This window comes from Gossypium hirsutum, chromosome D10 (genome assembly GCF_007990345.1).
Source record: "Gossypium hirsutum isolate 1008001.06 chromosome D10, Gossypium_hirsutum_v2.1, whole genome shotgun sequence".
In the NCBI taxonomy this organism is placed as follows: domain Eukaryota; kingdom Viridiplantae; phylum Streptophyta; class Magnoliopsida; order Malvales; family Malvaceae; genus Gossypium; species Gossypium hirsutum.
The window spans coordinates 63,566,002-63,580,683 of NC_053446.1; positions in this window are offsets into that span (position 1 = coordinate 63,566,002).

The following is a 14,682-nucleotide window of genomic DNA, read 5'->3' on the forward strand; positions in this document are numbered from 1 at the left end:
ACAGAAGGGGTAAAGTAACATTTAGACCATGATATGATGATGTGATACACTCTCAAAATATTATGTCATCAACTGGATCAAACTTGAAAAAAATGGCTAATCCTGGTCCAAGACACTGACAAACATTAAAACAAGTACTCAAGTATTTATGAAGTACACTAGATTATATGCTTGTGTATTTTGGAGGGAGACCATACTCCTATTAGTTATACAAATTCTGAATTCCAAACGTGTTAGGATTTGAGAAAATCAACATCAAACTGTGTCTTTATCTTAGACGACAGATCAATAGTGTGGAGAAATGCCAAGCACAATTGCACTGCTAATTTCACTATGGAGGCCGAATATGTGACTACTTTCGAGGCAATAAAAGAAGTAATATGGCTTCAGAAGTTCCTTATGGATCTTGAAACCGGTCTTGGTAAGGGAAATCTATCATATTGTATTGTGACAATAATGTTACAATAGCTAAAACCAAGAAACCTGAAACCATAAGAGAACAAAACACAAGATAGAAAGTATGACATCACAAGTGAGGTAGTAGAAGATGAAATACTGGATATAATCAAAGTCACATTAGAAGATAACCTTACGGATTCTTTACCAAAACCGTGGTGGTTATGAGTTTTGAGAAACATGTAAAAGGTATGAGAATACGAAATATGACTCATTTACTTCACTAGAGCAAGTGAGATATTGTCAGTATCTAGTACGCTTAATGTATATGAATTAGTACTTTTCAAACAAATTAGTTTAATAAAAATATTCATCAATTTCATTAATCTCTTTATATATTGCCCTCTACGGTCTTGTGCATGCAAAACAAAATGAAATAAAATATTAACCCATTAATTATCTAATGTTTAACTAATACTAGACGGTACTACGTGAACGAATCGTAATATGAAAAGACAACTTATGTTACTAGATAATTTAAACCCACTCTTGACAATAAACTTAATTGACATATATTACTATTTATTTTAATTAATTTTGAATGATTTTGACATTTTATTGGTAATATTATTTAATGTGAAAAAATTAATTTGAGTTGTGGGCTACAAGGAAGATTTTACATGAGAACTCGAGTGGAGCCCACCAATATTCCTAAATTTTAAGACTATATTAATAATTATTTTAAAGGGAAATTAAAATTCCATATATTTTATTTTAGGGTTTATTAGTCTATATATATAATAATACTAAACGGAGGCGTTTTTGCAACCACCCAAAACCATTTTCCTTTTTTTATTATTTATTTATTTAGTAAATTTTCTTTGTGTTATTTTATATCTTTATCCTTCAAGTACCTAGTTAACTTTGATCTAATTTTAAGTCAATATTTAATTAATGTTTGGATTGTGAAACTTCGAATTCACATTTATTATTTTCATATTGTTATTGTGGTTAGCTATGGTTTAGGAGATAAATCAATTGTTTTAGCTTCAAATCGAGAAAGGTTTTTTTTGTTGGATAAGGGTTAGCTGTTGGGTTGTTCACGTAATTAATTAAGAAATGTACGAATATATGCATCAAAGTTTGAAACTAAAATAAAAAATAATAATAAGTAAATAATAATATTATTAACAAAATAATGAATTAATCTAAAATTTAAAAATCATAAAAAAAACATATAAGTAAATAAATAAAATATATGGGAAAACCAAAATATCTTTAAACTTGTTACATAAATATAAATAGAAATATATAAATAATATCAATAATAATAGTAATAATAATATTATTAATTAATTAAAAAATAACAAGTTTAAAGGACTAAATCGAACTAAAATACGGAAATTTGGGGCGGATTCGAAATAAATAAAAAAGGAGGGATTGATTTGAATGCGCGAATAACATAGAGGGTCTGGAAGGGAAATTTTCGCTTCTCCTCTAAAACGGCGTCCTTCAAATAGGACTAAATTGATATTAGAAATAAACTAAAGGGACAAATTTAAAAATATGAAAAAACTGATTGAGAAAACATTAAAAAGCGGAGGGGCTAGAAGTGAAATTTTCCCCTCCGTGAAAGCACGCGGATCCTGGAGCAGGCTGGTCGGGTTCGGGTCGGATAACATCAAAACGACGCCGTTTTGGTGCCTGAAGCTCAGGCCCAAAACGACGTCGATTAAGAAGCCTATTTAAGGTAAAAAATCTGAAAAAAAAATCATTTTAACCAGCTTTAAAAAAAAACATCCTTCCCCTTTTTCTCTCAAGGCCCTCTACCTCCGGCCTGGATTTCGGCCGTGGCTTTAAAAAATTTTTTTTATTTTGTTTTTGTTTTTTGTTGCTATATACTGATATATATATATTAAAAGAAACAAAGTAAAAAAATCTAAATAAAAACACTAAAAAGAGGGTTTTTAAAAAACCTTGCTTTCAGGATTTTCTTTTCTGATCTCTTACTTTTTTTGCTTGAATCTCTTCTTTTATTCCCTCCCCCCAAAAAAAGAAAAGGGATCCCCTCTTACAATGTTTGAATGGCCTTATAGGTAGAGCCATTTTACAATTTTTTTTATTATTTGCTTGCTGTCGTTTCTCTCTGATTTTGCAGGTGCAAGTGGGTGGAGTTGATGCGGCGCTACAGGCGACGGTGGTGACAGGCGGTCAGGGGTAGGTGCGGCAGTGGCATGGGCAGTGGTGGCTAAAGGCAGTAGGCTAGGGTTTCAGTTTTCTGAAACCCTAGTTTGACTATTGGAAATTTGGGTTGGGTCTAATTTGTTAGTGGGCTTATTGGGCCGATTACATTGGGCTGTTTGGGTTAGTCTAGGTGGGTTTGGTATTTGGGCTTGTAATGGGTTATTTGGGTATTGGGTAGGTTTGGGTTTGTTGGTCCTCGGGTAAATTTGGGCTGTACATGGTGGATTCGATATCTATCAACCTTTAGTCTGATAAAAATGAGTAAATTAATTAAAAGTCTAATATGTCATCTATCAAGTCTAATTGAGAGGATTCATTTTCTCCAGTATCGGAGTGGGTGACTCCAAGAAAATAGAGATATATATATATATGTGACTAACTATATTGAAAACATATAGGATAAGATCTAAGTAGAATAGATCCTAAATTTATTTATGAATTTATTCACTAATGACGCTTATAGTGTGACATGTCTTAATCTTGAGTGAATTATGAATTTTGTATGTGTGATTCATATACTTTGATATAAATGAAAATTTTTATTTTAAATAAATAAAAAATTTAAAGCTAATAGATTAAATATATAACTTATGTAGTATGTAGTATCATTCGATAACAGGTGAATGGCTAAAGAAAACTCTATAACATGTTGAACATTATAATTACTTAAATACGTCCAGCAGATTCAAAACTAAAAAGGTTTAAAATTAAAGCAAGTAAACGGCTAAAGGAAACTCCACCACTAGCATTTGATGCAGCATATATTCACTATACTCAACTTTCAAAAATTTTAGTTCTGCCATTTAAGGCTCTGCAGCAGCACCTGGCATGTAATACATACTAATAGTATATCAAAAGCAACTCCATTGGTGAGGTCAGTTCACCGGCCAGATTTTTTACAGGTTAGGTGCTGGTGCAAAGCCTTTAATTGTTGAAGGGTAAATTACATCAACTGTCACTTAATTTTAGGCTAGTTAACAAAGCATTCATTCAAGTTTTAATTCAGTCACTTAATTTTTGAAATATATCAAAACAATTACAACTAACTATTTTAGATGTAACGAAGCTACCATTTTCCGTTACAGACTTAATAGAAATGCCATTTTCTATCTCTCTCCATCTTTCCACAATCCCTACCCTACTTTGATTTTCTTTCCCTCTCCCCTTCTTCCCCACCACCAGTGCTATTAGAAGCCTAACCACATTGTCCTTCCATTTCATTCTCTTCCATGGCCATCCATTCTTGCCTTTGCACTTCTCACCATTTCCATCTTCGTTGTAACTTGGTTCATCTTCTTCACTCATGCTTCCATCATTTCCTAGATTCACATGCAAAGAACAAAGTGTAAAATGAGAAGAACCAATGTATACCATGTCAACAAGAAAGGTTGGTCAAGCTTGTTAATGGGATTCAAGATAATGTTGCTATTTGTCACTACATCAAGTTTTGGTCCCCATTGATAAGGATAACCTTCACAATAACAAAAAATCAGAGCTTATTTTTTCTTAGAAACCCAAAAACATACATATAAAAAAGCACATTACTTTCACAATTTCACAATTCCATGAATTTTACATCTTTTTAATTTAGTCCTTAAATCATAATTTTATCAAAATTCCCTTTACAAAAGTTGTTTATCTATCAACAACATTTCATTTACTACCATAAAACATCATAATTAAACTATATTCATCCATGAAAAAACCCTAATACTTTGATAACTTTACAAATTAATCCCTGAGATAGCTAAATTAAGCCTTTACGATCTCGAAAATATAAAAATTATTAAATACGGGACAAGAATACATATATAATTAAACCAAAATATTTTGCTTGAGCTCAACACCCAGAACTAGGGTTTCCATGTCTTTAATTTGGGAAAGATGATAAAATGATGATATTTTAGTTTATTTTATTATTTATCATCTTTTTATCTTCTACTTTCCAATTTAATCCTTTTCTTTATTTAATTTTCCATTGATGACTAATCATACTTATCTACTTACTCCTCTTAATGGTTTATTTTCCATATAAGGACCTTCAATTTTGAATTTCATAACTAATACCTATAGCTGCTATAACTCAACTTTTGCATTTTATGCAATTTGGTCCTTTCCATCTAATTAGACATGTAATCGATAAACTTTTTTTAACAAAATTTTTATATGATATTCCTATCATACGATGGACCATGAAATAATATTAAAATAAATTTTCTTTTGGACTCAGATTTGTAGTCCCGAAACTACTGTTCCGATTTCGTTGAAAACGGGCTGTTACAACTATTACATTCAACCAAATATAAGAATACTATTACAGTTCTATTCCATTACATTTAACCAAACAATTGAATTATTGATTATAGTTTTATTCCATTACAGCCTTATTCTATTACAACCATATTCAATTCCAGTGAACTAAACATGCCGTGAAATTTTCAACAAAAAAAGTGTTAAATAAGTTAAGTAGATAGATAACTATTTATCAGAAAATATTAAGTTGATTTTATTTTATTAAAAAATTGAAATAAATTATTTTTTTAAAAGATGAGATATTCAAACTAACATATTATCTTTTATCCAAAACTATCCAAAATAATAAAAAATATTATATTAACAAGATTAAAATAAAATAATAAATAGTATTTTAAAAATTAATATTTACTTTTACGAAACAACATAGTTTGTCAATATCAGACGAATCTTGATCTAAGATACTGGCAAGCAGTAAAACATATACTCAAGTATTTACAAAGAATACTAAATTATATGTTTATGTATTGCAGAGGAGACCATACTCTTAATGGTTATACAGATTCTGACTTCTAAATGTGTCAGGATTCGAGAAAATCAACATCAGACTGTGTCTTTGTCCTATACGGCGGGTCAATAGTGTGGAGAAATGCCAAGCACAGTTGCACTGCTAATTCTACTATGGAGGCTGAATATGTGACTACTTTCGAGGCAATAAAAGAAGTAATATGGCTTCAGAAGTTCCTTATGGATCTCAAAGTTGTTCTTGGTAAGGAAAAACTATCGTATTGTATTGTGACAATAGTGCTGCAATAGCTAAAACCAAAGAAACCAGAAACCACAAGAGGGCAAAACAAGAGATAGAAAGTATCACATCGTATGGAAGGCAGTAGAAAATGAAATATTGGATGTAGTCAAAGTCACATCAGAGAACAACCTTACGGATTCTTTGCTAAGACTGTGGCGGCTATGAGTTTTGAGAAACATGTAGAGGGCATGAGAATACGAAAAATGACTTATTTACTTCACTAGGGCAAGTGAGATATTGTTAAGATCTAGTACCCTTAATGTAGTATTTTCATCCATATGTATTAGTAATTTTCAAACAAATTGGTTTAATAAAAATATTCATCAATTTCATTAATCTCTTTATATATTGTCCTCTACGGTCTTTTTCATGCAAAACAAAATGAAATAAAATATTGACTCATTAATTATCTAACCTTTAACTAATACTAAATGGTGGATCGTGATACAAAAAAATAACTTATATTACTAGATAATCTAAACACACTCTTGATAATAGGCTTAATTAACATATTTTTATTATTTATTTTAATTAATTTTGAACATGAGCTCTACTGATTTTGTCATTTTATGGGTAATTTTCTATGTAGGTATAATATTTTTTCATGTGAAAAAAATTGAGTTTGGGTTACAAGGAAATTTTACGTGAGAACTAGGGTGGAGCCCACTATTCCTAAAATTTTAAGACTATTTTAATAATGATTTTAAAGGTCAACGAAAAATCCATATATTTTATTTTAGGGTTTATTAGTCTATATATATAATAAAGGGAGGTGTTTTACAACCACCCACCCAGAACCATTGTCCCCTTTTTCTTATTTAATAATTTTTTTGTGTTATTTTTGAGTTGCGAGACTTCGAATTCACATTTAATGTTTTTTAGATTGGTGTACAGCCCAATTTGCCCGGGCCCACACCAAATAAAATCCAAACCAATTAAACTAACCCACTAGCCCAACTAACCCAATAACCTTCAGCCCAAACCAAGACCCAAGCCCAAATACTAAGGGTCAAACTAGGGTTTCAGCTTTTCTGAAACCCTAGTGCCGCCGCACTCCACTTGCCCTGCCACCGCTGTTCTGCTGGCCGCCGCGCACGTCCCATCGCCGCTCACTTGCTCCCAACCGCTCACCTGCAACACGCAACATTAAGAAGCAAAAATAGAGTAAAAATAAAAAGAAAAAAGCTTGTAAAAGGCTATAAAAAGCCATTCGAATCACTGTAATGGGGGTTCCGCCCCTTCTTTCACGATTTCAAGAAATAAAAGCAAAACCAAATTTGAGCAAAGAGAAAAAAACACAAGCAGTGAACGGAAAAGAAAAGCGAAGGTCTTTTATTTTTTTGTTTTTTCTTTACTTTCGAAACAGTTCATATACCCATTCATATATATATTTACTTTCTTCAAAATATAAATATATACAAAATTTTTTTAAAAAAAATTTTACCTTTTCGATTTTTCTGGCCACCGTGTAGGGTGGCCGGCCGGCGTTCCTCTGGCCGGAAAATGGACTTGGTCCAGAGAGAATATCCCTCCCCCTTTTCTTTTTTTTCTCCTCAATGCCCAAATGATTTTTTTTCAGAATATTGCCTTTTATACACTTGTGAAACGACATTGTTTTGACCGGCGTTCTTAAGCCCCAAAACGTCGTAGTTTTGACTTGGGGCGGTCCGACCCGAACCGCCTAGGATCCGCGTGTTTTTAGATTTGAGGGGTTATTTGTGCCATCAGTCCTTCCGCTTTTGAGACAGTTTACAATTGGGTCCTATCCCCTTTTATTATTTGTTTTAATTTTGCCCCGGAGTTCCACATCTGTTTCAATTTGGTCTAGAGCCATGTGTCTGGGCTTTGGCAGAATGACACCGTTTAACTGATAGGGGATAATTTCTTAGTTAGTCCTTCCTATTTTTGCGCGAGTCACAATTTAATCCTTTTGTTTGTTTTCAGTTTTGATTTTGCCCCTATGATTTAGTTTATTTTCAGTTTAATCCTTTTTTTCTTTTTAGCTATTTTATTATTAAATTAACTATTTTAATCCTATTACAACTATTATTATATTATTAATATTATTATTATCATTATTTACTCATTTATGTCTTGTTAATTCCTAATTTTGTTATATATATTGATACGAGCCAAGGAGGTGACACTCAAAGGGTTGTCTTTCCTAGTGGTCCAATCACTCGAAGCAAGGCACGACAATTAAAATCAAAGATGAATGCTTTTGTCCAAGACTTTGTTGCTACAAATTTAATTCATCATGTTCGTGACATTGACAAATACGAGAATGCAATTCACTGGACCAATCTTGGAATAGTGAAAGCCCATAAATTGGTGGATTAATATTTTATGTATATTATTATTATTATTATTTGCTTAATTCTCATTGGTTGGGACACATCATTTATGAGTTAAGTAATTTTATTGGTTAGGTTATTATTTATTTATTTTCTTAGATAATTTTAAAGAGTTTTATTAGGATTCAATTACTCTTTAAAGAGTTTTTATTACGATTCAATTACTCTTGTAATTTTCCTATAAATAGGCTTGTTTTCTACACATTGGAGACAGAATGAAAAAAGAGATTATTTATTTTCTTCCAAATTTGTGTGAGGCAAATTTTTGAGAGTAGAGTGATTCTTCTCTTGCTATTTAGTTTGGAGTTTGTTACTTTCGATGGTATTTCAGAGTTACAAATATTCAAATTTCTTTCCCGTTCATCGGTGTTTCTAGAGGTTCTTCTTCTAGGGGTTTCGTAGGGAGCCGCTCAATCATTGGCGTTTTTGGTTGCAAGTTAACCAAGGGTTCCATAGGGCAAATCTATCCTTTTATTATTATCATTATTATTTAACTAATTTATTTATTCTCGTTTTTATTTCTAATTTGTGTTTCTCTTGTGTCTAGATCCGGGGTTTCCGCATCAGTTGGTATCAGTTTCAGGCCATTCGGTGTTATTTTCGAAGCTAAAATCAAATCCAAAACGAGTCAAAATACCTAGAACACTTTTCATTGGTTTCTTCGATTCTCTTTTTTTGTGAAGTTTGTGTTTATTCTCCTCTTATTCTTTAAAAAAAACAAAAAAAAACGCAAAAAAAAAGTGAGTAAAAAGCGCAAAAAAAAAGAAAAAAAAGCAAAAAGCAAAAAAGCCCAAAAAAGAAAAGTTGCCTACCTTTCATACGTAGGTTTCTTCTTTTCCTATTATTGTTATTATTTTTATTTTATTTTTCCCAAAATTGAATTTTTTCCCCCTTATTTTCTTAACTCAAGTATAATTAAAGCTTCAATTTTTGAAAATCTTAAGACACCAAACGTTTCCGATTTTTTGTTTTCCTTTAAATTGGGTAGAGTTTTCTTAAGTTTTCTTCTTATTAAAGCTTTTCTTTGACTCTAGAGTTAGGGATCGTTGCAGGTCTACGTTTTTTTTTTTGTTTCTCTTACGTTTTCTAACACTTTGTTTCTTCTTGTGTTAGCAAATATTAAAGGCACGCACAATTCCTTCATCCGTGTAGCCTCCATTACAAATTGCTTCGTCAAGTTTATTGGCCTCTTAAAGCAATTAGGATCTTCATTGTTTCTTTGAAGTTTGCACCTCTATTATTTGATCTTGATTAGTAACCCTCTCCAAACATATTTACAAGTTTTGAATCATTCAGAGAGTTATTCTTTTGAGAGCTAACGAGTGAGGTTATTATTTTTTTTTCTTGTTCCTGTTTGTGTGATTTTTTCATAGATACCATGCCGATCACTAGATCCCAAACTAGTAAAAATAAAGAGGATGAGCAAAAAAGAGATAACGATCCTTTGGTCGAGTTGTTACAAAAAGAGATGAAAAAGTTGCAAACTCAAGTCGAACATCGCATGACCCAGATGTTACAAGAGCAAAGGGAGTATCTTGATACAAAACTTACAACTCAAGAGAGATACATTGCCGATAATTACAAGAAGTTGAACGAAGCCTTTATAAGCCGATCAAATTCGCGAGATCGAACTTTTAAACGAAGGGAGGATCATGTTTTTGATGATGACTTTGAGTCCGAGTATGTACCTAAAGAAAGGGTGGAACGAAACAATGACACCCCCAAACCAAAATTTCCTTCTTTCTCAGGGAAGAATGATCCTGATGCTCACCTTGATTGGGAGGAAAAGATGGAAGCAGTCTTTGCTTGTTACAATTACTCTGATGAGAAAAAGGTAACATACGCTGTCGCTGAGTTCATTAATTATGAACTAACATGGTGGAATCAATTATGTAAAAGCAGGATTCTTTATAGAGAGCAACCTGTCACTACTTGGGTTGAAATCAAGCGCATCTTGCGAAAACGGTTTGTTCCACCATACTATTATCCAGAACTCCATCAAAGGCTCCAACATCTTGTTCAAGGAGATAGATCTGCGGATGACTACTACAAAGAGATGGAGACTATTCAGATTAGAGCCAATCTTGTTGAAGAGGCTGAGGTAACTATGGCTAGATTCCTTGCCGGCCTAAAGCCTGAGATTGCAAATCGAGTTGAGTTACAACACTACATGGATGTTGAAGAGATGCTTCAAACCACACTCACCATTGAAAAGCAATTACGAAATAAAGGGACACCGAGGGGTGCTAGTTCAGTTTCTAATCCTGCTTGGAGAGAAAATTGGCAAAAACAAGATGATAAATTGTGGAATGGGAGAGATGCACGGTTCAAGCCAAATGAGCCTAGAACTTACTCCAAAGATAGAGGTATGCCTAATTCATTTAAAGGTTCTACTTCTATTAATCAAGCTCCATCTTTTTCTTCTACTTCTCCTAGTGCCATTAAGCAGCCAAAAGATATTACCTGCTTCAAATGCCAAGAAAGGGGTCACTATGCTCGAGAATGCCCTAATAAAAAGTCATTGGTGATTCGAGAAGATGGCGAGGTTGATTTTGAGTCTGATAACGAAGATGAGATGCCTCCTTTGGAAGATGCTGATGATGTGCATACTCATGATGAGTATGAAGAATACTTGGAGTATGGTGAGAAAGCACTTGTTGCTCGAAGGGCTTTAAATGTCCAGTTTAAAGAGGAAGGGAGCGAACAAAGAGATAACATTTTCCACACGAGATGTTTGATTGGTGGACAACCTAGTTCATTGATCATCGATAGTGGAAGTTGCACCAATGTGGTAAGTTCTTCCCTTGTTGAGAAACTTGGCCTACCTTGTGTGAAGCATCCAAGGCCATACCGCTTGCAATGGCTGAATGATAGTAGGAAGGTAAAAGTATCTAAACAATGCTTAGTTTCATTTTCCATTGGTAGATACTCTGATAAAGTTTTGTGTGATGTTGTTCCAATGCAAGCTGGGCACATATTACTTGGACGACCATGGCAGTTTGATCGACGAGTAAATCATGATGGTTTCCTTAACCAATATACCTTTGTGTTCCTTGGAAAGAAGTTTACTTTGGCTCCACTTCCTTCTTAAGAAGTCTACAATGATCAACTCAAACTTGCTAGTGAGATGGGTAAGGGAAGTGAGGTAAAATCATTGAAAAAGGTTGAGAGTAAAGAGGCCCTTAGTGTTAAAAGCCAACTTAAAGGCCCAACATTGGTGAGTGATTGCACACACAAGTCACGAGATGAGAAAGTGAGTTTATTCGCTAGGTTTCGAGATATCAAATTTGCTCCTTGTACAAAACAAACATTTGTAATTATTAGGTTTAGGGAAAACTTTGTTTTGACTAACCCTAATACACATTTGCCTAGTTGTTTTGTTGATATTTTGCAGGATTTTGAGGATGTATTTCCTTCTAAGAGAAAGAATAAACTTGATGCACGAGGAGATGGACCATTCTAAGTACTTGAGAAAATAAATGACAATGCTTATCGCATTGATCTTCCTGGTTCAGATTCGAGGACGAATCTTCTTGAAGAGGGGAAGAATGATACGAGCCAAGGAGGTGACACTCAAAGGGTTGTCTTTCCTAGTGGTCCAATCACTCGAAGCAAGGCACGACAATTAAAATCAAAGATGAATGCTTTTGTCCAAGACTTTGTTGCTACAAATTTAATTCATCATGTTCGTGACATTGACAAATACGAGAATGCAATTCATTGGACCAATCTTGGAATAGTGAAAGCCCATAAATTGGTGGATTAATCTTTTATGTATATTATTATTATTTACTTAATTCTCATTTGTTGGGACACATCATTTATGAGTTAAGTAATTTTATTGGCTAGGTTATTATTTATTTATTTTCTTAGATAATTTTAAAGAGTTTTATTAGGATTCAATTACTCTTTAAAAAATTTTTATTACGATTCAATTACTCTTGTAATTTGCCTATAAATAGGCTTGTTTTCTACACATTGGAGACAGAATGAAAAAAGAGATTATTTATTTTCTTCCAAATTTGTGTGAGGCAAATTTTTGAGAGTAGAGTGATTCTTCTCTTGCTATTTAGTTTGGAGTTTGTTACTTTCGAGGGTATTTCAGAGTTACAAATATTCAAATTTCTTTCCCGTTCATCGGTGTTTCTAGAGGTTCTTCTTCTAGGAGTTTCGTAGGGAGCTGCTCAATCATTGGCGTTTTTGGTTGCAAGTTAACCAAGGGTTCCATAGGGCAAATCTATCCTTTTGTTATTATCATTATTATTTAACTAATTTATTTATTCTCATTTTTATTTATAATTTGTGTTTCTCTTGTGTCTAGATCCGGGGTTTACGCATCATATATATAGGCGCATACATACATATTTATAATATATATACGTACATAATCTTTTTTTAATTTGTATAGATATAAATACTTATATGATGTATATACTTTACACTTCATATATATATATGTACGCATATGCATATATTTTTCAATTTATATATATATATACATACTTATGTTCTTTTTATGCTTTATGATTTATATATATATACACATAGAAATGCATATTTGTTTTTTATATATATGTATATACATTCATATAGTTTATAAATTATAATTTAAATATGTAGATATACATACATAATTATTGAAACTTTCATAATTTGTATTGCTATCGTTGTTTTATTTGATATTTATTTATTTATGTGTTCCTTATTATTTTTATGAATTGCTTTAGTTCTTTTTTTATTTACTTATTATTTCATGTATAATTGATTTTTTATTGTGTGTCTTTTTTGTTGTTGCTCGTATTATTTATGCTTACATTATCATATTCATCTTTGTTTAGTTACGCATATTAACATCGTGTTTTATTTTTACTATTTTGCGTTAAATTGTTTTTATTTAATGTATAAATTATGACTTTTTGAATAAAAAAAATTTCGTGTTTAGATTTGAAGAGGATCGTACCCTAACTTACTGGGTTTCGATTTTCACAATAAATCTAAATGCACGAATCTTCTCAAACTCAAGTTTTAAATGATCTCGGGATTTAAAAGAAAATCGCGTCCTAACTTAATGGTCGTGATCTCCTTTTTTAAATACGAGATTGCGAAAATATCTTTTAAATAAGCATTTTTTTACGTATCGAGAGCTCGAGACATTGTGTCTTAACTTACTGGATATGGTTCTCTTTCTCGATTAATGTGAAATATGCTTCTTTTCCCAAAAATTTTCATTTTAATACAAGTATTCCAAGTTTTCAGTTTTTCGACATTAAAGACATTAAATCAACTAGGTATCAATTTTGGGTGTTACGAGGGTGCTAATCTTTCCTCGTACGTAACCGACTCCCGAACCTATTTTTCTGAATTTCGTGGACCAAAATCGTTGTTTTAATAAAATCAAACCGTTTATTAAAACAACCACTTTTTGAGGTGATCCAATCACACCTCATCAAAAAAAAAAAGATTGGTGGCGACTCTCGTTTTTGTTTACAAAATTCAAATCGACCCTGTTTTTATTCAAAAAATGGTGTCAACAATTGGTATTGGTTAGCTATGGTTTAGGAGTCAGTTGTCTCACAACATTGTTTTAGTTTCAAATCGAGAAAGGTTTTTTTCTTGGTAAGAGTTAGTTGTTGGGTTGTCCTCGTAGTTAATTTTCAACTATGAAAGAATTAGGAAATCTAGGGTTGTTTCTCGATCTCTATAATCGACTTATCGATTGGAGGAGAAAATTCATTATTCGAAATCAGTTTGAAGTCGAAATCAAAATTGCGCTTAAGGCTAAAGTTTTCATTTGTTTGTTTTATTTAGATTTAATTGTGTTTTACTTATTTTTATTTCGTTTTTATTTTTATTTAATTTCTATTATTTATTTTATATTAGATTTAATCCTTTCTTTAATTTTGTAGATTGATCTAACTTTAGTCATAAGAAATCGTAAAATTAATCAGTCTAGTCTTTGTGAGATCAACCCTACTCACTGTACTGCAAATTAATTTAATTTCAGTTTAGGTGTAGGAATTTATTTTTGGTGAATTCGACATCTGTCAGCCTTTAGTCTAATCGAAAATGAGTAAATTAATTAAAAGTCTAATATGACATTTATCAAGTCCAATTGGGAGGATTCCTTTTCTTGAGTATTGAAATGGATGACTTCAAGAAAATAGAGATATATATGTGATTAACTAGAGTAAAAATACATAGGACAAAATCTAAGTAGAATAGATTCTAAATTTATTTATGAATTTATTCACTAATAACGCTTATAGTGTGACATGTCTTAATCCTAAGTGGATTATGAGTTATTTATGTGTAATTTGTATACTTTGATATAAGTATTAAAAGCTGATAGATTAAATATATAACTTATGTAGTATGTAATATCATTCGATAACAGGGGAATGGCTAAAGAAAACTCTACAACATGTTGAACATTATAAGAAGTTAAATTCGTCCAGCAGATTCAAAACTAAAAAGCTTAAAATTAAAGCAGGTAAACGGCTAAAGGCAACTCCACCACTAGCATTTGATGCAGCATATACTCACTATACTCACCTTTCAAAAATTTTAGTTATGCTATTTAAGGCATTGCAGCGGCACCTGGCATGTAATACATACTAATAGTATATC